A 22,818-nucleotide genomic window follows, 5' to 3' on the forward strand; every position below is an offset into this window, starting at 1 on the left:
CAGACTAGTTCCTAGCATCAAGACAGCTATTTTGAAAGCACAGAAAGGCCAGAATGACACTGCAAGAAGCCTCACGTTGTAAGCTTCCTTCCTAACAAAGGAGATGATACACTAACCTGCTAGACATGCCCATATTGGAACTGTCCTCTGCACAAAAGGGAGTTGGAGTCAGGGATACCATATGCTCACGGGGGCACAGCTGTTCCCTTTCATAGCTTCGCCCTCCTGTGTTGGAGTAACCTGCTCCTGCTCTCCTGACAGACAGGCTCCCAACAGCCACGCACGCAGGCAGGCAGTCAGCTCAAGATGGCAGAAAGATACCTTTGCAATGTTGTAAAAATACCTCTTGCTGAATCAAACAGCGCATGGAGCTAAAGCATTGCCAGCTTGGCTGATTTATACGCGTTATATGACCTAGGACCTTCTAATTTTGATGTTCCTATTTCAGATGCCTTTGAAAGAGTCAAGAGATTAATGAAAAGATATCTGTACTGGCTGATGACCTCTCTCCCTTACCACCTGCTCCATAAAATTACACGACAAGCTGTCTAGAGGCAAAGCAAGAGGTAAGGAAGATGAGATGGCAGCTGCCTGTAGAGAAGCCCTGGAAATGCTCCTGGTTGCTCTGATCTGACTTTGAGTCAAGCAGCTCTGCTTGGAAGAAGTCCTCTGCTTGGCAGAGACCAGTGAGTCAGAAGCGTAGGCTGTGCTGCGTTAGCAAAACCGAGCTCTGAGCGGAATAACAATGGGCTTTCACTCGTCTTCCTTCCTGTACCTAATTACAGCACCAAAGCAAAACCCGCGGTGCCTGCATCGCTGCCCTTCTCCAGGTACCCCTCGGGCCAGACACCTGCTCAACACTGTTCTGCGGAAGACGTCTCCCGCAGAATTATTTCATTACTTTTTCAGACAACTGATACGTATCCCTCCAGGACCAGGATGCTCCTAACAAGTGAACGTCTCAGAAACCCCTCCAGGGGTTAGCTGTAGCAGTAAGAGTAAATAAACTCAGCAGGCAGGGAGAGAAGTAGCACCTTGTACCACAGCGTCCCCACGAACATCATCGAGCTGCAGTTCACAAAACGCAAGAAAAGAGCATGCACTTACATTCCAGCTGCAGACAGGCTGTGGGAAGGCTGGAAGAGCATTTTAGTGTTCTCCTCCATGTCATGTTCCTGTATCCAGCCCACTTGCAAGTCAGCATTTTTTCAGCAGCACCTGCAGGTGTGAAGTGCTCTGAAGGTACTGGGGAACAAACAGAAACTCAGTAAGGTTGAATCCTTGGGGGGGAGAAGAGCTTACTCTTCTGTTTCCAGCAACAAGTAACGTAATCAAAGTAATTACATCTAAGCAGTAAGGATAGGTGCTGCCATCCATCTTTTACTCTTCTCTGTCCACCCCCTCACACAGAGGAACGCTTAGGGGAAAAAGCCAGTTCTGACCCGAGGTATGACTAAAAGGCAGGCAGGTCAAAAAAAAAATGAGATCAGTACTACTCCCCTGTCTTATTTCCTTGTTCAATAGATTGAGGGGCAATTAAAGCCTTAAAAATGCTCTTTATTATTCCCAGGTGGTTAGGAGGGGGTTGTTGAAATCACTGGACCCTAATGCAGGTGAGTTAATTTATGGCAACTGAGGCTCTGGCCTCAGTTTGGGTGTTTGTAAAACACTGAAAACACACAATCTGGTTGTATTATAACTTGTCTTCAAAACTACAAACACATTTACCCACAAAATAAAAGCAATCCAGGGAGATCAATGAGCAGAATATTTTTTTTTTTGGCAAAACAATAGCATCTTAGGCAGTTTATCTGACTGCAGCTGTCTTCAAATAAATTACCAACCTGTGTCTTAAATACGTTTGTCTTTCTATCTGATTAATTAAAAGCCTGGTGTATTTTGTAAGCTAGTCAAAAGTAATTTTTGATAGCTCTAGTAAGGAATGCCTTCCAAAGGGAGGCATGCCTTACCAGTTATAAAGAGAGCAGCAGTGTCAGGGTGCATAACAGAGCCCAGGGGTCTGATGAGAGGTTCTCCTCAGCTATCGTCTTGCCTGGGATTATACCCAAGATGATGCTATTTTATTACAGAAAGCAAAGGTGCTGGACTCCAAGAGTAGGCAAGGAGGAAGAGGAGTAGGGAATGAAGGAGTGATGTTGAGTCTAGGAGAAAGGTGGGGTTAGAGGGGAAAGTATTTTATTGCCACTGCTTCTCACTGTCCAAATCTATTTTTATTGACAATAAATACATTTTTCCTAAACTGAGTCTATTTTGCCCATGGTGGTGGTTGGTAAGTAATCTTGCTGTCTTGGTCTCAACACATGAGGCCTTTCTCACCCTTTTTTTCCTCCCTGCCCCATCCTGCAGAGGGGTGGGGGTGAGAAGGCAGCTGGGTGGTGTCTGGTGGCCAGGCAAGATCAATCTAAAACAATGCCACTAGAAAAAAAAACAACTCCCTCTGCACAGAACAAGCTGTGGACAGCTAAGGCCCACGTATATCTTCAATCATCTACACGTATACATGTAAGATAGGAGACTCGTGGACCCTTTTTTAAGGCTGGCCCAAAGGTATATCCACTGCCAAGCATCCTACAGAAGAGAGGCCCGGATCAACCGGACAACTGATAAGCAATTCTCAGAGGTGAGGGTAGGACTGCATCAACCCTCCTTCTCATATCTTGCCGTTCTCTTTGTTCACCTTTTTCCATCTGGCATTAGTTGAGATCTCTAGGAAAGTCTGTTATGTGATTATTGGATTGCAAAACTCTTTGGGCAAGCACATTGCAGCTGAGCTGATCAGTTTAATGCCCATGTCATTTTCAAAAACAAATTTAAAAGCACATTAATCCTCTCGTATCATAGATTTTTTGCGAACTGCCAGATCCAATACCTTGTTTACATGAGGCATGTGCTGATTTATCCCAGATAAGAACAAACCCAGTGAATTTAGTAGGTGGTGGAATGCATATCAATCTGTTTTATTTCTGTTATTAAAAAACTCTTAGGCATTCCACGATCAACAGGAATTGGATAATTATCTCTTTATTTTCTCATATTTTTAGCACCAACACTGGGCATACAAATAAAGGCCTCACTAAAATATTTATTTCTAATATGAGTTTTACCTAATGGTCTTAAAAACAATAGCAATTACATCACCAGCTGCAGTGGATTTTTGAACCTTGGGAGTGGGGTGGCTCACCTCATTTTAGCCCTTCTCCCAGCTCTCAGGCACTGCAGGTTCTGTCCCATCTCCAGCTGAAAATTGAAATAAGCCCTGAATCTCCTCCCATTGCTTCTTACAATGCTTAATTTGAACATTAGTGCCGAGTTCTTTGCCATTGTGGTGTCTGATGGGGCTCGAGTCTTCAAAAGAAATCCGGCCCCAGCAGAGAGTGTTTGCAAACAGATTTGTCTCTTTCTGGATGATATAACTCTTACTGAAGCATTCAACACTTTGGTGAGACCAAGACCTGGCCCGTGGTGGAGAAGTTAACAAATCCCTGCTGTGAATAAGCGGAGCATCTGTCACAAGAACTGGAGGTGTTCTCCTTCCTGTGGCATTCTCCTATGCCTGTATGTTTTTATTAGACTCTATATTTAGTCTCCGGCTGTTGCACGCCTGACTTGCTCTGACATTTATAGACACTCTTACACAGGTAATCCAGGAGAGAAGAAGAAAAAACAAAAAACAAAGGAAGATGTTAAAGAAAAAAGAAAAATGGTTCCATTTAATGGCAATCTTCAAATCCTTCAAACGCACTCAGAATAAAAGGTAGAGGAGGGAGGAACACATAAGATAAAGGCACTAGGGCATGGCTGGGGATAGATACCACCCAGTCTTTTATAACAAAATGCTGCAGTAAAAGTATAACATTGGGAAATAATTTGCCTTAAGGTTGAAATATTTCAGCTGCTTCCGATCAGCAATTGCATTTAGGTGGGTGAGGTTTTATGACTCTAATAAGAAAGTCTAGGTTTCTGGGACTGCTGTGCACTGGAAACTTACATTACCTTTTTATAAAGAAGATTAAAATTATTAAAATCTTTACACCAAATTCTACACAGAAAAAAAATGCCTTTCAATAGCTGCGTTTTAAAACGGCCTGTTTATGGGATTATGATATAATTTGTTTATGTTTTGGTTATTCTTTCAGGTTAGGCATAACAAAAGCATCTTCAGGCCTTTTAATGCAATCTAAAATCACATTTTTCTAGATCTCTGTTCTGTGTTTCTATGCCTTTTATCCTCATAATCCCTCATACAGCTCTGGGACCCCCCCAATCAGATCAGGATCCCCCTAACAGACTCAATTGTGCGCAATATAAGCATCCAATTCCACGTGATTAGATAAACAGCATGCAGAAAAGAGGATGATAGCATCTGTCAGATGAAGATGCTCCTAAGTACTACAGTGATTTTGGGTGGTGTGTAGGGATTTCTTAGAAAAGTCATTCATATAAATCTGTATAACACCACTGACTTCAGAGAGCCCAATTCTGAAAAGAAGGGGGGGAAAAAAAGTAGATTTCCAAACTGGTATAAATCTCTGTGGTGCTGATTTCAGTGCTGCTGGATTTCCAGCAGCTGCAAGTAGCATAAAAAAGTGTACCTCGGCAGAGCTTCCCTAATCTGAGCATCAGTCCCTCAATGCCCAGCTTCTTTCCTCAGAGTGTAAGTGTTCAAACCAGGTATTAGGACACAGGAGTTACCATCTGTAAGGACAAGGGAAAAAGTCAGTTATCAGTCATTTCTCATATCCCTTTTGCAGGCATTAATACTGCTAAGAGGGTTGATGGCTTTCTGCCTGTCCACTAGCAGCTAAGTGGAAAGCTATCAAAGAAAAATCTAGGTCAAAACCAACCTTTATGTACATCTTTTCTTTAAGACTCTTTGAACAGTACATAGAGGTATGCTCCATTATCTGGGGAACTGTATCTGTGAAAAATATAGTCCGTGTAAAATCTCTGGAATATCAGCTTTACTTCTTTATACAATGAGGACACCTGATTCTTCTCACTTTCTTTTTTGGTTAAAAGGACGCCAGTTTTCATTAAGCCTGCACAAGTTGGGACAGTATCAGTTTGCAGTAAAAATGGCTGAGGGTTTGAAATTCTAGTAGTTTCTTAAGAACAATTCAACTGCAGCACAAATGCCATTCGGTCTTTCAAGTGTTGAGTAATGCTGGGTGTTTTATCTGACTTCAATGGATATGCAGTCACTGGAAGAATAAAGAGGCAGAATACGTATTTCTGCCTCAGCTGGACTTTGAACACTTCAAGTGGTTTTCAATCATTTTTGTCTCAGCAGCAATTATGTTTCCAGATCCAGCAGAAATTATTTGGCAGATATCTGGCATATTAGCACGGTTATGCGTTTAATATCCACACACCAAAACTCTGCATGGGGATGGAGGGCAATGGGATTTCTAGCACTAAATCTTCCAGATTCACAGAACTAAAAAAGTCTTAGGATAGACTCCACTACTGAGCAAAAGAAAATTAATAAAAAAATTATTCTGTCCAAAAGTGATACATTGTCAAGTTGTATTCCTTTTAAAATTTAAGGCTCACAGTTACTCATGTTATCATTAGTGTCTGTAATACATGTTTTTATTGTAGTTATTCTCGACTGATGTTGATACCTTTTTCTGGCCAATTTTAGTCATTGTCTTCTCTGTACTTTCAAAAGATATATTTTGCTGCAAAGACAAAAAAGCAAGATTTATTCCCACGCAGACCATTGATTTTCCCTACAGCACTCCATGGCACCCACAAAAAGTATTCATCATTATTAGTATGCTGTAACAGCTTCAAAACATTTAGTTAATAGGGTGTTCAGGACAAGCATTGGCAAATGCTGCAGTGGCTTTGCAAAAAGTGGTATACAGTGGTATATATTAAGCTACAGTGGTATATATTAAGTGGTATATATTAAGCTCATTCGGCTTGTACAGCATCCCTGACCACTGGCACTGCACGCAAGTCCATGAGCTCTGGATCTGTCCCTTGGGTCATTTATAAGCATATGACTTAAACAGATATGAATTAAGTACAGCTCCAATGAAACATACGGTATTAGACTCTCAGGCAGTAAAAAAATGTTATAACCGAGGGTAAGGAAGAAGTAATGGATGTTTTCTACAGGTGAAAATCTGTGAAACCCAAATGTCTCCCATGGCCACTGCCATCTTGCTGAAGCAGATGCTCAGGCTTCAAGCTCCAGCTGAAAGCACAGCCTAATCCTGCTTGTTTAAAACCTGCAACTGTCTGGTTTCTGTCTTCACCCTCCTTTTCTGCCACTCTGTATGCATGCTGCTGATTCTTACCCCGTTACATTACTTTATATTCAGTCTTGCCATTCCCTACCTCGGTAAATTTCTGCAAATCAAATTCTGCTTTCACAACCAGAGCTATATTTAGCAACAGACCCAGGGTTGTTTTTCATCTCGTGGTTCAAAAGGTTTATTTTTCCTTCCTGTAAATCGTAGCCTGAGCCTGAAGATTTATCAGGCCTGAGTCACCCATAACACACTTATTACATTGCTGTGCTCTCTGCAAAAACACTCAGAATAAAAGTGGTCCACCCCATGCGTAGCTTTGGTGATAGCTCTTCAAGCAGCAGAATATTCGTGTTCCAGTCAGCATCCACTGGAAAACAGTTGCGAAATTACTTCTCGCTTCACAGAGGCACAAAATTGTGCCCTTCATTAACGTTAACTATTTAGCGCCTTTTTATCTTCTTAATTTTACCTGATAAAATAATAGCCTTTGTTGCTAATCTCTTATTGCTGAGGCTGGAAAAGCTCATGTATTTAGGATTAGCATTTTTGGCATTTCTGGAGAGCTATTTCCCAGAAGCACCATTTGCTTCTATCACATTAAATAATTTTTTTCTGCCCCTCAGTATGCCTTTCCAGGGCTTTTATTTCCCCTGTATCAGACAGATCAATCTCGTGGCAGCTAGTGTCTGGTTATAGGAAACTCTGATATTGAAAGCCTTGAAGTGATCTGTAAAAAGCACCGTGTACTTTCTCTTGTTTCTTGCTGACCAGCACTCAACCTTCTAATCCAGACAACAGCTCCATGCTGGTGTTTTCCTACTGCAAACACTCCAAGTCAGTTTGCACCCCTACTTATATCATAGCAGCGTGGTAGCGTGAGGGTTTGCCCTGCCATAGCTGGTGGTTAAGGGTGTGATTTTTAAGCATGGAGTGCTAACCAGAAGTTCAGCTACACTGGGACAGCACAAGACACTAGTAAACTGCATCTTTACACAGCCACTGATTGCTTTTGGGAAGGGCAGTAATCATAGCTACACCAAATTGAGGTTGGTGTCCCCCCGATTGCTTTGCTCTTTGAGGCTTGTCCCACTGACCTCCCCAGTTCCCTTTCCTGCTCAGTCAGAAACTGCTTCTTTCACAAAACAAATAGATGGCTTCAGTGTGACAAGGTTTATCATTTCAAAACCTCATTTCATTGCTTCTTTGATTGAGAATAAAGTTGCATTTCTATTACCCCTTCTATCTGTCAAAGGCCATTAGCTAGAAATCTCATCATAATTCCTTGCGTAGTCCAAGTAAATGAATTTCTTTTCATGGTTCTGCAGCCTGAACATTTTTATTGTAGCTATGCGAGACAAAGAAAAACCATTTTTGATAATACATCTTTCCTTCTTCACTACAGGGGAATGCAATTCGGCCACGTCCCTTCCCTTTGTCTCCCGACCACTCCCGGTTTGCACATACCAGGTTTATTTTGCAGCCAGGGCTTTTTTCAGACCTCTTCTGGGCTTTGCTGCGACTGGAGAATCAGCAGGGACCTGACACCAAACAGCAGGATCCGCTCAGCCTGAGATCTGAGTAAGCCACCAACCCTTCCACAGGTATATGGGCCTCTACGGGCCTACCTCTACGGGCCTCTATGGTCCCACGGGCCTACCCTTGTCCTCAGGACCTAGGGGACCTGTCAATGCCCCCAAATTCTCCAGAATGAAAGGTTTTAGGTAGCCAGCTCTAGCTTTGCACATGAAATGCAGAACACTGCTCCAGAAGATTTTATTTAACCAAGAAGCACATTGAACAGTCCCTTGTTGAATCCTATGGAAGAATCATACAGGCAGAGAACTACTAGGCCCCATAAATATCACTTCATTCCCCAAATATTCAAGCTCATCTTTGAGATAGAAGTTAAGCTTCTAAGCCACTGAGAAAAAATTACAAGCAACACCAAATTCTCACCTGATAGCAAATGAAGACAGGAAGTAGTATTGATTTTTCATTATTTTTTAAAATAGCTTAATACAGACTTGGCTTCAGAGACTTCACCCCTACACTTGCTACATTATCTATTTTGCTGCAGTTCTGTTGAGCACTATCAGCCCAGTCACTTTAAATCAGATTTCCAGACTGAAGCTCTCCATGAGCTTAACTGGGAAGCCAAGGGGATCTTGAACCCTCAACTCAAAGAGCACAACCCCATGGCTGCTTCCACATTATTCAGTGACTATGCCAGTGCCTTGCATCACTCGCTGCACACACGGCTTGTCAAAGACCACTTGTCAGACATAACAAAAAGCATTTCCAGCTCTGAGAATCTGTGTGCATTGTACACTCGAGGTTACCTTGGACATCAGTTTGTTACATTTGATTACAGCATGCAAGTAAACATGTAATGAAGCAAGATGAGAGGATTTGGCTCTGTTGAAGTGGTTGAGATGAGAAAGCAGAAAGATTGTTCTTGCTGTGTTCTTAACAGATGTGTCGTCATCTATGTATTTCCTTGGTAGCTGAAGCTCAGTGGAGGATGAAATGCAGGACACAGAAGCGCTTTCACTTGAAGTCTCCCCAGTAAATCTTATCCCTTTGTTCTTGCATTAGATGGGTGGGAGAATCTGAAATAAAGGACTGGTTATTGAAAGCTCTGGAGCTTTTAGTAACACTTAAGACATCAGGATCTGGTAACATAGAGTGTTTGCAATTCACACATTTTGCAGAAGAATTTTGCCTGCCAAGTGCCTGATCACATCAGAGAGCCTGGTTTTGCACAACAGACTGAGAACAGGCACCAGGCTTTAGGAAGGGTTTTTCCTGTAGTGGGAGCCTTCTGAGTATCTCATTAAAAACTGAATTCCATACATTATAGTTTTTCCTCAAGAAAAAACAGTAAATATTAAAAATGCCACATCCAAGGCCAGTCATGTTCCAGTTTACCTTCCATCTGAGGGCTTTCAGAGGCTCGTTGTTTCTGCGTGTGCTTTTGTGAAAGTATTTGCAGTTACCTGCTGCTCAGACAGGTTGTGATGGCTTTTGGTGCTATTGCTGCCACGTTGAGAGGCTGTCTACAGAGGCCACAGAACAAATGACAGCCTGTTATATGGACCACACCAAACCCCAGGTCCCTATACAGAAGCTTAAGCAAACCACTCCCCTGTATGATTTAATTCACAACCAAGTTCACACAGCCCCTGATTAAACTGACAGCTAAAAGGAATTAAAGGAAGAAATCAAATAGAGTAGCTTAGAACTCTCTAGTTTTCATTGTCATCTCCAGAAGTTATAATAATGTCCACAGAAGTAATCTGTCAGTCCTGCTTTATCTACACAGCTCATGTTCAACTCCACATTGACTTGCTGACATCTCTGGGTGACAGCATCACAAAGTCCCTTGAACGCTTCCTGCCTGGCATTTTCTAGCAGGTTCATTAATTAGCAAGGGGAAAGGTTATTTGCTCTGCCAGGTTTATTTCTGTTTTGTTATTGACATGCTATCTGTTTGCTATGGTGAAGCCTCTTACAGAACTGCAATTAAAATACATGAGTTAACTTACCCTTTTCTCCTCTTTCCTTGTGGAATTATCCTGCAGTCTAGTGTTTTCCTGCTGCTTAGACATGCCAATCACACTGTTCCTGCAAAACAAGAGATCAAGTCCATCCAGAAACAAAAATCCCATATTGCAATCTGGCAGCATGGATTTATTCTATCAAATACTTATTTCTATGTCAACACTCAAGCCCACGTGGGATCCTGCTTCAGTCTGGGTCATCCAGGGCAGCTTGGCCATATTTGAAGTTTCTGATGGACAAGATTGAGCTTTGCACTAGAAAACTGAGTGCCATAATGTGTAAGGAAGCACTAAGCAGTCACTAAATAGTGACACTAGAGTGTCTGGGACTTCGAGAACTCCACCTACACATTAGCACCTGTACCTTAGCTTAAAGGGCTTCATGTTCTAATTACATTTTGTAATCAGAAATACACTGCAGCTCAAAAAAAATACAATTATTAAAGGTAACACAGTTCATTAATGGATCTGTCTTCAGTGTTAACAGGTTTCTACCAAAAGAACAGACATTGCTGAGTCTCATGCAGATATCAGGGACTACGCATCTCCTGAAATTATCCAGAAATAAGTATTTTGTGCTCCAGGACTCCAGAATTCTCAAAACTGGAGTGCTTCCTATCTGACAAGGAGAAAAGCTTCCGTACCACAAATAACCTTTGAAAATAGTTCAATATCAAATTACTGGGGATTTGCTCCCTTGTACTGCATTTGACCTCTTTGCAAGTAGAGGACAGAAAAAGATAATTAAGCCACTTAACAGCATCCAGACACATAGCGCTACTTGAGATAAACATCACAACAGAATTAATGCATCACTTACCTAATAAGCAAGGAAACAGTCATAGCTCAAGCCTTATCCTTTAGACTGCTGACTGAAGAGCTCCTGTTACTCTACATATCATTAATCTAAGTATATAAAGGCCTTTCCTGGGGGAAGGAGCATTTGTTTGCTAAGAAGTATCAGAAACAGCCAGAAGAGATCAATTTTACACTTCAAGGTCTATAAACGAATTAAAGAAATCCTTCCTGAAGGCCATGTCAAATAGAGACATCAACTGTATGTCAGCCGAAGCTAAAAATGCTCTGCTTCACTCATGGGTACGTTTATTTCATTGTTCAGCTCTTACTGCAGGTGCCAAATTTTACATGGACTTTCTTTCACTAGAAGAAAAACAGGACTGCTATTTCATTCACTGTTTTGAGTAATATTGCAGCAATGTATATATATTTTTATGGGCTAATGAATGGTTGAGCCCTTCAAGTAGTGAGTGAGAAAAAAAATTCCCCTTGATATTCACATTTTGAGCAATGTGCCTCAAGCCACGTCCCTAAATCTACACCTGATGTCCAAGCTAGGGCGGAGCAGTGCCCAGACATACAAAACACCCACACCTGAATTCTGCTAAATTCCTTTGAGGATCCATAGCATTAAATTACTACCTGAATGAAGGATCAGACCTATAGCAGATCATCTTGACCATACTTTTTACTAAGGGAGGGGAGAAGCAGGAAAAGGAAATGCTTTTTCACCACTGCACAGTCAGAGTTGGGCAGAGTCTGGCCACTGCAAGGGCACTTTGGAGAGTTCCTGACTGTAGAGGAGCCCAACTGAAGCCAGTGAATCCCCATTAGAGGTTAAATATATGTATAAGACTGCCTACTACACTTTCTATTACTCTGTATGGTATTGACAGCTACTTAACATTCTTGTGATCCAGTAGAGCATGAAGAAAGCATCTTGGAAAAACGCCTTGCCAGTACACCTCAGAGACTGAATGGAGTTCCAGCTTGAAAAGAAAATTCAGTTGGGTGTAAAACTTTGTTAGACAGATTGAGGAACTCATCTGAGAGCGAGGATTAGCACCCATACACAAATATTTTGCATATGGCAAGTCAGAGCAAGCTGAAAAAACAACTCATCCATCCTTTGCATCACTATGATCAGAAAAAAAAATATGATGGATGGTCCAGAAGGAAAAACATCATTTATCAGCTTGCTTCAAGCCTAAGATTTTTAGTTGTTTTTTTTTCTTAGCTACTAATTCTTCCTGACAAGAAGCTTTTGATCAAGTGCTTAGACAACAGAAAGCCCTAATTTGCAGTGCCAGCAGTAAAGCTGTCTGTTCTGGAGGGCCAACATCCCCAAGCACTGCATGATATCCTTGCTGAGAAGGGCTGGGTTGCCAAATCCCCCTAGTTTGCCTCGCTGAAGGACCATATCCATCAGTTGTGATCATTGTTGTGGCTTTTATTTTGAACTACTGTTAAACATGTTTAAAAGCTGAAGTTGCTGCAAGTTATCCTTGCAAGCTCCCAGCTTCCAGAAAAAAAGATCACCTCCTCCCCCCCCAAACTTGAAACAGACTTATGAAACAAAATCCTGTCAATTATCTTAAACTGATGAAATAGAATAAATCTCTGGATAGAGACATTACTTGTGTGCCAGGCATCTGTTTAGAGATGTTTATTTGTAGCAGGACCCATTTATGATTAAGCTCCCACTGTGAATAACCACCCCTTATCTCCTGTGCCTACTTTCTAATATCTCTAGGATATTGAGCAGGAAGCCGTGCCAAGTACTTCTGCAAAGAGTTATTGAAAAAAAAAAAAAAGTAAGTAAGAAGAAAGCATTATCTGATAAATGAAAGCGACTTTATTCACCCTTTAGGATGCCTCATATCATCTTAAACCTCACAGCTGCTCTTTCGGGGCAGTAGCAAGACAGAGCGCTAGGAAAGTGGGATCCCACCTCAAATCCACTGACTTTATGCTTACACAGACCTTGCCATGTTCCTCGTCCTTCACTGAGGCCTGCTGTGACTACATTAGCACATTTTCAGAGGCTTGCAGCTCCCACCATTGGGGCACAGCAAGTCTCCATCTGCAGCCTGAGAGCCCACAGTCATACAAAGGAGTTAAGCCAACCTCCTCTACAAGCTGTACCATGCACACATGGAAGTCACTGTCTGTCAGCCAAAAGGGCAGTAACTCATTAAAATATGCTAACGAGATCTTCTAACTTCACCTTTAATCTAGGAAGGAAGTTGCTTCTGTTTTCTCAGTGTCACTTAGAGTCAGCCACTCCTGCTTTGGCAAGCATTTAATTGATTGTTGTATCATTCTTGCACCATCTTCTCATTTCTTAATGTTTGATTTCTGTCTTTGTAAAGGGAGAAAAGGCCAAGTTAAAACAGACAGCAAGCATTTCCCCAGTGACCTGGGGGAGAAAGCTTAATTAACACTCAGAAATCCCTGGCATCTCAGAATTGCTCAGCACTTGTGGATAGGCTGCTGCTCCCAGCTGCCTTAAACACAGGCTTGTGAATTGTTACAGCTTCAAGTGCTATTAATGTGTTTGTTAATAACAGCAGCCTCATCTCCCTTGTAACCAAGCTGCCACTGTAAGCACATTTACTAGGGTGGGTGCAAGTAAATCAAAAGTCTTGGGGCAGGAGTGACAAACAAAGGCAGAAGTCTCGGGGTCCTGCTGTGAAGTCAGAGGTGGTCTTGATCAATTTTGGGGGCCTTTAAGAAGCCCATACCTGCAATGTTCAGTGTGAATTATTCCAAGATCATAAGCCCACGCTTTGTTATCCCCCAGCCTATCACTAGAGAAACCATCAGAGCCCATCATTAGCCACTACCTAGGTACAGCAGATGCAGCTGCTGCTTGTTTCTAAGCATTTGCCCTAGAAAATAACTCACAAGGTTACAAATCTCACCAAGCTAGACATCAGGTAAAACATTACAAGGTAGACTTCAAAAATTACACTATGAAGTCAGCTAGAAATTGCCCAGAGACACTAGCTCACCCAGACACCCCAAAGCACACGAGCAACTCCTTCCTTGCCACCAGAGCCCTCAGGGAAGCTCCATAATTAGCTGCTTCCCAAATTACACAGCACTGCCTAAAAATCCAGGATGCTTTAAGGTATGACGTCTATTATGACATCTATTCTCAGCTGCAAACAGAGAATCACCTTGGAAAAACCTGACCACGCTCACTAGTTACATAGCATCCTTTATATACATAAAATACATATATTAAAAAAAATAATAAATAAATAAACACACACAAAACTCCTTAGACTACAGAACTCAATGGGTTCATGGCCATAAGAGGGATTAAATACCCACAAGCAGAGCGTGGATAAGCAAGATTGGCCAGGAGGAAGGCACTGGCCAGGTGGGATTGGGCAAGAATAAATGCAGGTGTTAACACAGGATGGGTTAGAAATACCTGCCCCTGCTGCTAAAAATGGGTGTTGTTCAGTTGAAGAAGGAATTGCAGTTTTTATGCTGAAAAGATCACGAAAAGTAAACCATAAAGAATATCAGGCACTTTATATGAGCTCTTCTAAATTGCTTTAAGATGCAAATGTCCTTGATGCTGCCTAGTTAGAGTTACAATTTGAATTTTGTTCCTGAAGCAGGTTTATTTTCAAGGTCAGAAGATCATTTGTGATCTGAACCTTCTCAAAAGTGAGCTTTGTTCCCTTCTCTGTCTCTAATCACTTTGTTATAAGCTTTCATGGTACAGTCAAAATGCATTGTATTTTAAGCCAGACCAAACAAGAGAGGGGATAGAAAAAGTTACATTGGGAAAGTGGTATTCATACAAATAAATTCATACAAATAAATTCAAGTGGCATTCATACAAATAGATAAAGAGTGGAGACTGAAGCTGACTCTCTGTTTTATTTCCTTTTGACTAGTTTAGAAAACAAAATATATGGAGATATACAAAGCAATACAGGATTTGTAAACCTCTTTTCATTTCGGTGTTGTACTGAAGTGTGTCACGTTTTCCTTTATGATACTGCTTTCTCACGGAATTATAACTTAGATAAAACAAACAAATCCACCAGAACCGAAAGCTGAATCTTGGCAGATGGCAAAGATCAGGCTAATATTAAAATAAAGGATTTGGGCTCTCTGGATATAAAGCAGGACGGACAGCATAGGAGCAAATGTGTCTTTATCCTCATTTGCATTTCCACAGTCCTGACACAAATGTTTGCATTTTCCAGCTGATGAATACAGTTGTACAGAGTTAATTCACCGTGGAAGAGACATCCAAGGCTTCCCCATAGAATTAGGAAGAAGCTGAGTATTTAAAGACACTAAAACATAACAAAAAGTCACCCGGAATAATAAATTAAGTGCAAGGCTCACTTAAGACTTTCTGGTAAACTTCGTGTTACTGTTCATGGGGTGGCAGATCTGGCCTTGTGCTGACCCAAAAGTACATTAGAAGCCCACCAGGGACTAGATTTGGTTTTTCTGGGGGGGTGGCAGCTGAGGAAGTGCATCTACAGACCCAGCCCCAAACTCCCAGCATCTCTTCTGCTTTTCACCTCCTGGTCATTTCTCCATTTCAGCTCCAGAAAGTAATGAGCCTCATCCCCCTTTTCAGTGGTGATTTTTCTATGGCCCCAAATTGTGAGAGGTTAATGCATTTCTTAGAAAGTCCCTGGGCTCACATTCCAGCTTTCCAGTTGAATTTGTGTGGCCTGAAATCGGTCTCCTCATATTATCCTGATTTCCTTCTTTCTGGTCTTTCTCCATCTGTGACTTGCAGATTTGTCCATCATAAAAATGGCAGTGGGGCAAAGAACGGTATTAATAGAAGCAAATGATTTTACAAGCCTCAAAAAGTGCTGTAAATCTAACCCGTAGAGCTAAATTTCCGTAGCAGTCAGAGCGCGGTTACAGCTGGGAAAGCGACTAGAAATGAACCCTTTTCCCTCGATAGGTTTGCTCACAGAGGATGAAATTGATGCTCCCAGACCAGCACCTCTCAACACAGGGCTTGCATGAGGTTTCGTAGTGCGCAGTCCTTAACCCGAGGCTTGTCAGGGACTCACTCTTTCGGCTCATGATCGCCCACTGTTCAATGGCACCGGTTGTCACTGGGCTCACTGGGTTGTGCTGGGTGCTCTGCAAGCAAATACCAGCCTCTGGCCAAACTCATCACCCGGGTTTTATTATCCTGCAGTGCCTTGCGCTAAAACAGAGTGATTTACTTCTCTTTTCTGCTTTAATCCCCCAGGTTGCCTTCAGGAAAAGGCCCTCAGTGGGCAGTTACATCCTCTAAATGCAGTCTGAGATGCCGGCAGACTCAGGGAAAGGCCACATGGAAATTAGGTGGCAGCATGGGTCAGCATACGGATCATTGTAGCATGACTCAGGGATGATTCTGCAGACGCTTTAGCAAGAAATAACAGCTTGAAGTTTTGTCCCCTGAGCAGGATCAAGACTTCAGGGTCTAACCCTTGATGCTTCAACTTGCAGCTCAATTTCCAAAACGTATTGAGTGTACCAAAATACTTCCAGATGCTTTTTGTTTGTCTCCTGAATTCAACACGTCAGACGAGGCAAGAGTAAATTGCCAAAACATCTTGCAGATTGAACGCTGCAACAGTTTTACCTCCGACTTCATTTCAGGAAGACAATAAATACTCTCCTATTCCCATCAAGGCTCCGTTGAAAAGCAAGGCTGATGCTCCATTAATCACCAGTGCGATGGTTCGGCGTCGTGAGAGCCAACATTTCTCTGTCTTATAATCACTGAAACATCAGGGGACAAATGGCTAATTGAGAGGTTTACCAAATAGTGGAAACCACTAAGTGGCTGTCAGTCAATTAAAACTTTAATTCCGTCTCAAAGTCACATTGTTAACAAAGCTGATTTTTAGCAGCAAAGGATTTGAACTGAGGGATTAAGAAATAGAAATCCGGGAGGAGGCCGATGGGGTGAGGGGTCTGGTGAGGAAATCACGGCCTCCTGCTTCCCGGCCTCGGCTTCCAGCACTGCTGGCGGGGGCTTTTGCAGCTCTTGATCCCAAAACGTCTTACAAATATGATCGAGTGCTGGCAAAGAGAACAGCTGATGCACAAGGAGGTGATGTGCTTCCCCAAGGTCACATAATAAGCTGGAAACAAAGCAGACGATGCCCAGGCAGCAGCAGCAGATGCCAAGCGCCGTTAGGACTTTTCATTACTTCAGGACAGGCGCTGAATTACCCCGGCTACCTGCGCTGAATATCTGATTTCTTTTCTCTTGCATAACGAGCAGAATACGTACAACCATGCAGGGGTTCTGGGATGTTGCAGGGAGAGGTCTTCCACTTGGTTCGCAATGGATCCGTGTGTCATTTTTGTCTGGTTTTGGTGAAATTGCTACCTTTGAGCTCAGGTCGCCTTGATGGTATTTGCTCTTCGCCCCCCATTTTAGTTATTCTGAACGGTTCTCTATTGGCCATGAGCCGAATGCAGAACCAGAAATGCTCCCAGTTTGTGCAACTCCAGTTTGGATACTGGGGGATCAGACAACAACGGGAGACAACTGGGAAACCTGTGCTGCCTTCGGCAACATCCCCTCCAGTGTCATCCGCTGCCTGCAGCGCAGGGAAGCCTGGTTCCTCCCTGATCTGCTCCTTCTCTGGCCGTACAAAGAAAAAAAGCAGGGCAATAAGCTGCAGTTTGACCTTCAAGATCTTACTGTGGCTGGTAAACGATTTCTTGACTGCACGTCAGTCTTCTCCTTTAGATTGCCCGAGCGAGGTGCGTGTGGACTAAGCAATTCTTTTCGGTAGAGTTCAAGGTGCCTCTGACCCAGCCTTCGTACTTAGGAAGTCAGAGAGATTTTTGCACACAAAAGAAAACCAAGGAACATAAAACCTGGCACAAACCCTTTCTAATCTCCCTTATTATACCAGTCAGAATCCATTGGCGGTAGGAAAGAGACCGGCAAGAGGCTCCTCTCTGCTGGCGGCCTGAACCCCCGAGCTGCAGGCAGGCAGGTTTGGGGCATTTTCTGTGTGTGTCTGTGGGGGATACGGAGCAGCAGATGCAGGCTCCAAAGCTCAGACCGTATATTTTCATGCTAGGTAGGAACTTATACTCACAGCACTTACACTCGCTTGCTGTCCCTGGCTGTAATCTTATATCTTCCGCAACCAAAGTCAAAATTAGGCTGCACATTTTCCAAACACATTTATTTTCTCGTGCTTTTTATGCTCCCCATGCTGAAAACTGAATCCAACTTGCATTAATATTTATGAAAAAAATCTCTCACTGGTGTCAGAAGTACCTGGGCCGGGCACAGGGTTTCTTGACAGAAGAGGTTTGCATTTTTGTGTTATCCTTTGCAAATATGTGACCTAAATAATATGAAATACATTATAGTGTTTAGGCCACATCATACACTGAGAGAAATATGATTCCTCCATGCAACTGCACCTACATGAGCCTATATAATTAAACTGTGAATATCAATTCTGGTGATTAACATTTATTACCAAATGAAAATTGAGATTACCAAAGGATATGGAGCCTAATGCGTAATGCTGACAGGTAATTTAACTTGGAAAATAGCTGCATGGAACTGAAACTGGTATTTGCAATTTTTACCTTGACTTTTTTTATTTTTTTTCTTACTAGGCATCAATCTATGAAGCAAAATTTTCAAAGAGAGAAGCCATTTGGGAGCAACTTTAATGCTTTATTGTAAACCGAGTTTATAACAATAATAAAGAAGGAAAATACATTTTGAACAGAGATTTTGGAATGTTTCACCTTGAATGTTTTACTTTTATTCACTTATCTTTACCTGTATGGTCTTTCAGAGAAAATAAGTTTTCTGGCAGTCTCCAGAATAATCAGCAAATACGGAGATGGTGCCTGAGAAGAAAACATCCCATAAAAATCCCCGTGTGATTTAAAACAAACAAACGAATGAATGTATTAAGCAGGAAATGTGAGGTTTAAGTCAAAAGTGTTTTAAAAGCCATTGTATGAAACCTGTCACAACCAAAGGCTCCTGGTGCAGTGCTGCATCCACGCTGCAGCTCTCGGGGGCGGCAGGAAAACCTCTCCCATGCAAATTTCCTCGGGGCCATGAAAGACACGAGTGGGCAGCTCTTTGCAGTTCGCATCATCCCCCAGCAGATGTGGTTCGTACTGCCTGTGGCACTGGACCAATACTTAAAATTAGCAGGGGAGGGACCCACTGCCAGCTCCCCAGGACAATCCCTGGACCTCGTCTTCCTGATGGGAATTAACAACGGTTCCCAAATTCAGCCGCTTCTGGTGGCTTCTGCCTCCTGCTGAAGTGGGAGGGGGCTCGAGTGCCTGATCAATACTCTTAATCATTGCTGGGTTATTTAATTATCTGGGGATGGGCTTGCTTTAAAGCAGATTTTTCGACTCAGGCTATTAAAAAGCTTTTCCTATAAATATCCCTACTGTACAGCAAGACCCAGGGGAGCGTCCCTGCACTCCCGTAATCTAATTTGTGGGAGTGGGAGTGCAGCAAAGAAATGCATCTGAGCAGGAAGCTTTTCAGCCTGAAAGCCACCTCGAGCCACCCCCTCCAAACAAAAAAGCCTCCATTTAGCCTCAGCCCACAGGGAAGGAGCCTCCTTTTGCAGCCTCCTGCGGGCCGGGTGCCTCGGTGAGCAGTGATCCGTCCCCCCTCGAGGGAGCAGGGCCCCGGTATGGGGTTGCCTGGATGGCTGTCAAGAACCTCTTTGGCTAATTGCAATCCCGGCTTAAAAGCATCAAGGGTGCGAAGCAGCAGCAGCCTAATGCAGGACCAAAGGTTAATGCACGATCGCACGACAGCGTTTAATCTTGCAGAAAAGGAAAGGTGCGTTTCTTTATTTATTTGCTTGGGTTTGTCCCTTTAAAAAGGGAAAAAATCTGCCCCACAACCAAGTGCATTTAAAAGGAAACCCCTCCCTTCCTCCAAGCTCCTGTGCTCCTGGCAGGTGCCTTTGCTCTCTCTGCAGCGTCCTTGGTGGTGGCACGGCCACTGTCCCCATCGCCGGGGGGCTCTGTCCCCAGCCCGGGGCATCCCTGCAGCTCCGTCCAGCTCTGCCTCTTGGCAAAATGCAAGAAAAAGCCAAAGGCAACCAGCTACCGGGCTGCAGCGCAAAGGAGGCTGAACTCTTGTGATTAATGAGCACTGATGCGCATCCAAGCCCCACTTTCTCACCGAGCGGTGCCCAATAAAGAAAACTCCCTGCCAGAGCCATGTCGGGGCAGGAGGGAGGATGAGAATAATACATCAACTCAGCAGCAGTGCTCGGAAAGGGCAGCGTGCCTGAAGCGCAGGCGAGACCTTTAATAACAGAAATGTTTGCCTGTGCGGGAGGCTTTGTGCTCGTGACAGCCGGGGGGGAGTTGTCCCAGGGTGAGGTCTGACGGGGGATGAAGGATGCTGGCGGCAGCAGGCAGCAGTCTGGGGACTGGCCACCAGGCTGGGCAGCAGCCGCCGAGCTGCGGCTTGGCTGCTGCACTCCCTGGGGAGTTGATGGGTGCAGAGCCTGGTCCAAACCCGAAATTTCACCGAGAGTGGCATCTCACTGAAAGTGATCCATGAGGGCTTGATTTTCCCCCAGTAAACCTGGGAATTGACTGAGCCCGCGACATATCTGCGACCCAACGCTGATGCGCAGCAGCTCAGCGTCTGCTCCCCGCAGCAGCTCTGCCTGCAGAAGAAGCAGACAAATGTGTGCTCTCAGGGAGCCTGACCCTGAACTCGTGGGGGTTTTCCCGGTATCACCAATCTGTGTCCTGCATTCATCCACAAACCTTACCTGCTGTGCCCATCTGCTCCAGGCACCAAAAGCAATATCGTCAGTGAACTGCGTTGACATTTGCCCGTAAAAACGTGAAGTCAATCAAGAAGTTGGTAGGATTGCTTATTCCCCACCCCCTGTCTGTTGCAGCACTCGGGGGTGTCAGCGATGGCCCCAAAGCTCCGGCTGCTCCCTGCCACGCAGCTGCTGCTATAACGTGAGCAGCCAGGGCACCTCCCAGGGGGCCGCATCCTGATGGGGCACAGCCTCAGCAGTGCTGGGCAGGGGGCACCCAGGAGCCCAAGTGAGGAAGAATGACCCTCACAGACCCTCTCAGTGCCGATTATCCAGGGAAAGATGAAGCCCTGGCAGTAAAGCTGGAGAAAATCTGATGGAAAAGAAGCCATAAAGTTTGAAAAAAATAAAAAAAGGAAAACTCCACGTGGTGGAGATGCAGACGGTACAGGACAAGCTGGGCTGCAAAAACGAGACAGAAGCTGTTCCTTTGACTTCATCCTGTTTCTTCCCCTCCCCTAACTTCCCGGCCATTGATCTGTGCTGTGCAAAGGGCTCTCCCCCCCGTGCACTCGCAGACAAGGTTTCTCAGCGCTGGTGCCAGCCCTGGAGCCCTCTCGCTGCCGGGTTTTTCGTTGTGGTCAGCAGGCTGCGGATGACTGAGACATTTCGGATGGATGGGAGGGGGGAACGTCTGCTCCAGAAGGCAATAAACCACTTCGGCCAGGAAAGCAAGCTTTGGCCTGACACACACCGTATTATTTCAGTCCTACAGGAATGAGGTATACATAAACCTGTGCTGGGCTACGCAGGGAGCTCGTTATGAACCGAGCAGGGCTCAGCACCTTCCAGGGTGCCTGGGTCCAGTACTGCCTAATGCATTTCTCCTCTGGTAACTCCCGGAGGAGAGAGTTACTGCTACCCACATTTTGCAGATACAGAATTTAGGTAAGAACACGTTGAGCAGAAGAGAGAATGAAACTCAGCCTCCCTAACCAGAGCGTGGTGTCCTAAGACTGAGCCATCCATCTTTCAGCAGGTTCCTGCAGAGAAAGCAGAAGGCGAGCAGGCTGTGAGCACCCTTTGCATCCTTTCCTCCTGCTCTTTTGGTCCTTCACCTCTGAATCATGCACAGTGCATCGCGATGCCCTCCCAGTCCCAGGCTCTGATACAGCAAATGTGTCTCGTGGTGAGCAGGGCCACCAACAGCCTTGGGGTGTGCAGGGCTCAGAGTCCTCTGGGTCTGATCCTCATGCCCAGTTATGTCTTTTTATACGTGCCATTGTATCTGACTGCTCCAAAGTCCTCGTCAGAAATATGGAAAACCCAATAGATGCTGCTCGTACATACACGTCTCACCCCGTCTTTGTCCCTTGTCTGACATGAACACCACCCAGCTAAAAGGCAGAGGCTGAATTCCCCTTGAAGCACCGTGCTGGCCATTAGTGAAACACAGCTCTCCCCGACAGCCTCCTCACCGAGACGCCCCTGCCGTGCTTTATCGATCGCTTTTATCGGGACGTGAGCAGAGGATGCTGCAAGCGGTGTCCGAGAGCCAGGCGGGGCTGTCGATAAAGCTGTTTCAGCAGCACAGCTGCTGTCCCCCAGACGGTGACCACGGAGCAGTGAGGCCGTGTTTAGGAGGGGACAAAGGGGGAGATCAGCTGGGCTTTCCCTCCGCGGTGCTGCCGGTGGGCTGTTTTCTATCAGGGAAGCATTTCCCAGTGGGCAGCCGCTGAAACAAAGGAGGCTCCTGCGGCTCAGATGAAAGGAGGAAGCGAGCCTGTTTGCTTTAAAAAAAAAAAAAAAAGGGAAAAAAAAGGAAAAAAAAAGACATGCTTTTGTGGATAGTCTGGTGGTAGAGGTGCAAAAGATAACAGCCGAGCCATTACGCCCACGCAGAAGTACGCAAGCCACCAACATCCGCCGATGGGAACAGACCGCCCGCTATCTACCGCGGAGCGAGCGGTGCCGCTTGGCTTTATTTTTAGGCTCTCAGTCTGAAACAGCTCGGGGAGAGACGACTGCTGGAAGGAAGCACTCGGGGCTTTCTGAAGTGCAGAAGTCTTTCGTAGTCCGGACTTGGACGCCACGAAAGGCACCCAGCCCTGGCCCAGACCCAAATCCAAGCTGATGTTGGGCAGCTCTTTTAACCTCCCGGCTCCCCTCTGAACCTGGAAAAAAAGCACGATGAATGAACGAGGAAGAGCAGGGTGACTCTGTCCGCTAAATATAGCCCATAAGTGGTGCCAAGCCAAATGTAGGTTACTATAACATGTGAATCATCCTGCTTTGAAGAGCAAGGATGGAAATAAGGGATGTGAGAAGGGGGTGGGGGTAGAAGTGGTTATAAAATCCTGCCTTGATTGACTC

The 22,818-nt window shown here is 44.4% G+C and overlaps 2 long non-coding RNA genes across 3 annotated transcripts in view; both read right to left on the reverse strand.

The window, feature by feature from the left end:
* The window catches only part of LOC106048852 (uncharacterized), a 69,351-nt gene extending 67,808 nt beyond the window's left edge, over positions 1–1,543 (reverse strand). The window contains exons 1-2 of the long non-coding RNA XR_001214309.3: positions 1,345–1,543; positions 1,108–1,245 (exon numbers count right to left, since the gene is read on the reverse strand). This is a non-coding gene — a long non-coding RNA (uncharacterized lncRNA). The remainder of the gene's footprint in view (positions 1–1,107; positions 1,246–1,344) is intronic.
* A 5,578-nt stretch (positions 1,544–7,121) lies between these two features.
* On the reverse strand, positions 7,122–13,696 carry LOC106048851 (uncharacterized). 2 transcript variants are annotated; one of them, XR_007157454.2, is made up of 3 exons: positions 12,870–13,696; positions 9,830–9,908; positions 7,122–8,893 (listed from the first exon to the last, which is right to left on the reverse strand). It is a non-coding gene; the product is annotated as an uncharacterized lncRNA (long non-coding RNA). The 2 variants fall into 2 exon arrangements; XR_001214306.3 differs by lacking the exon at positions 12,870–13,696 and adding an exon at positions 10,665–10,747.
* Between the last annotated feature and the right edge of the window lie 9,122 nt (positions 13,697–22,818).

Source organism: Anser cygnoides, chromosome 26, assembly GCF_040182565.1.
Source record: "Anser cygnoides isolate HZ-2024a breed goose chromosome 26, Taihu_goose_T2T_genome, whole genome shotgun sequence".
Taxonomy (NCBI): Eukaryota; Metazoa; Chordata; class Aves; order Anseriformes; family Anatidae; genus Anser; species Anser cygnoides.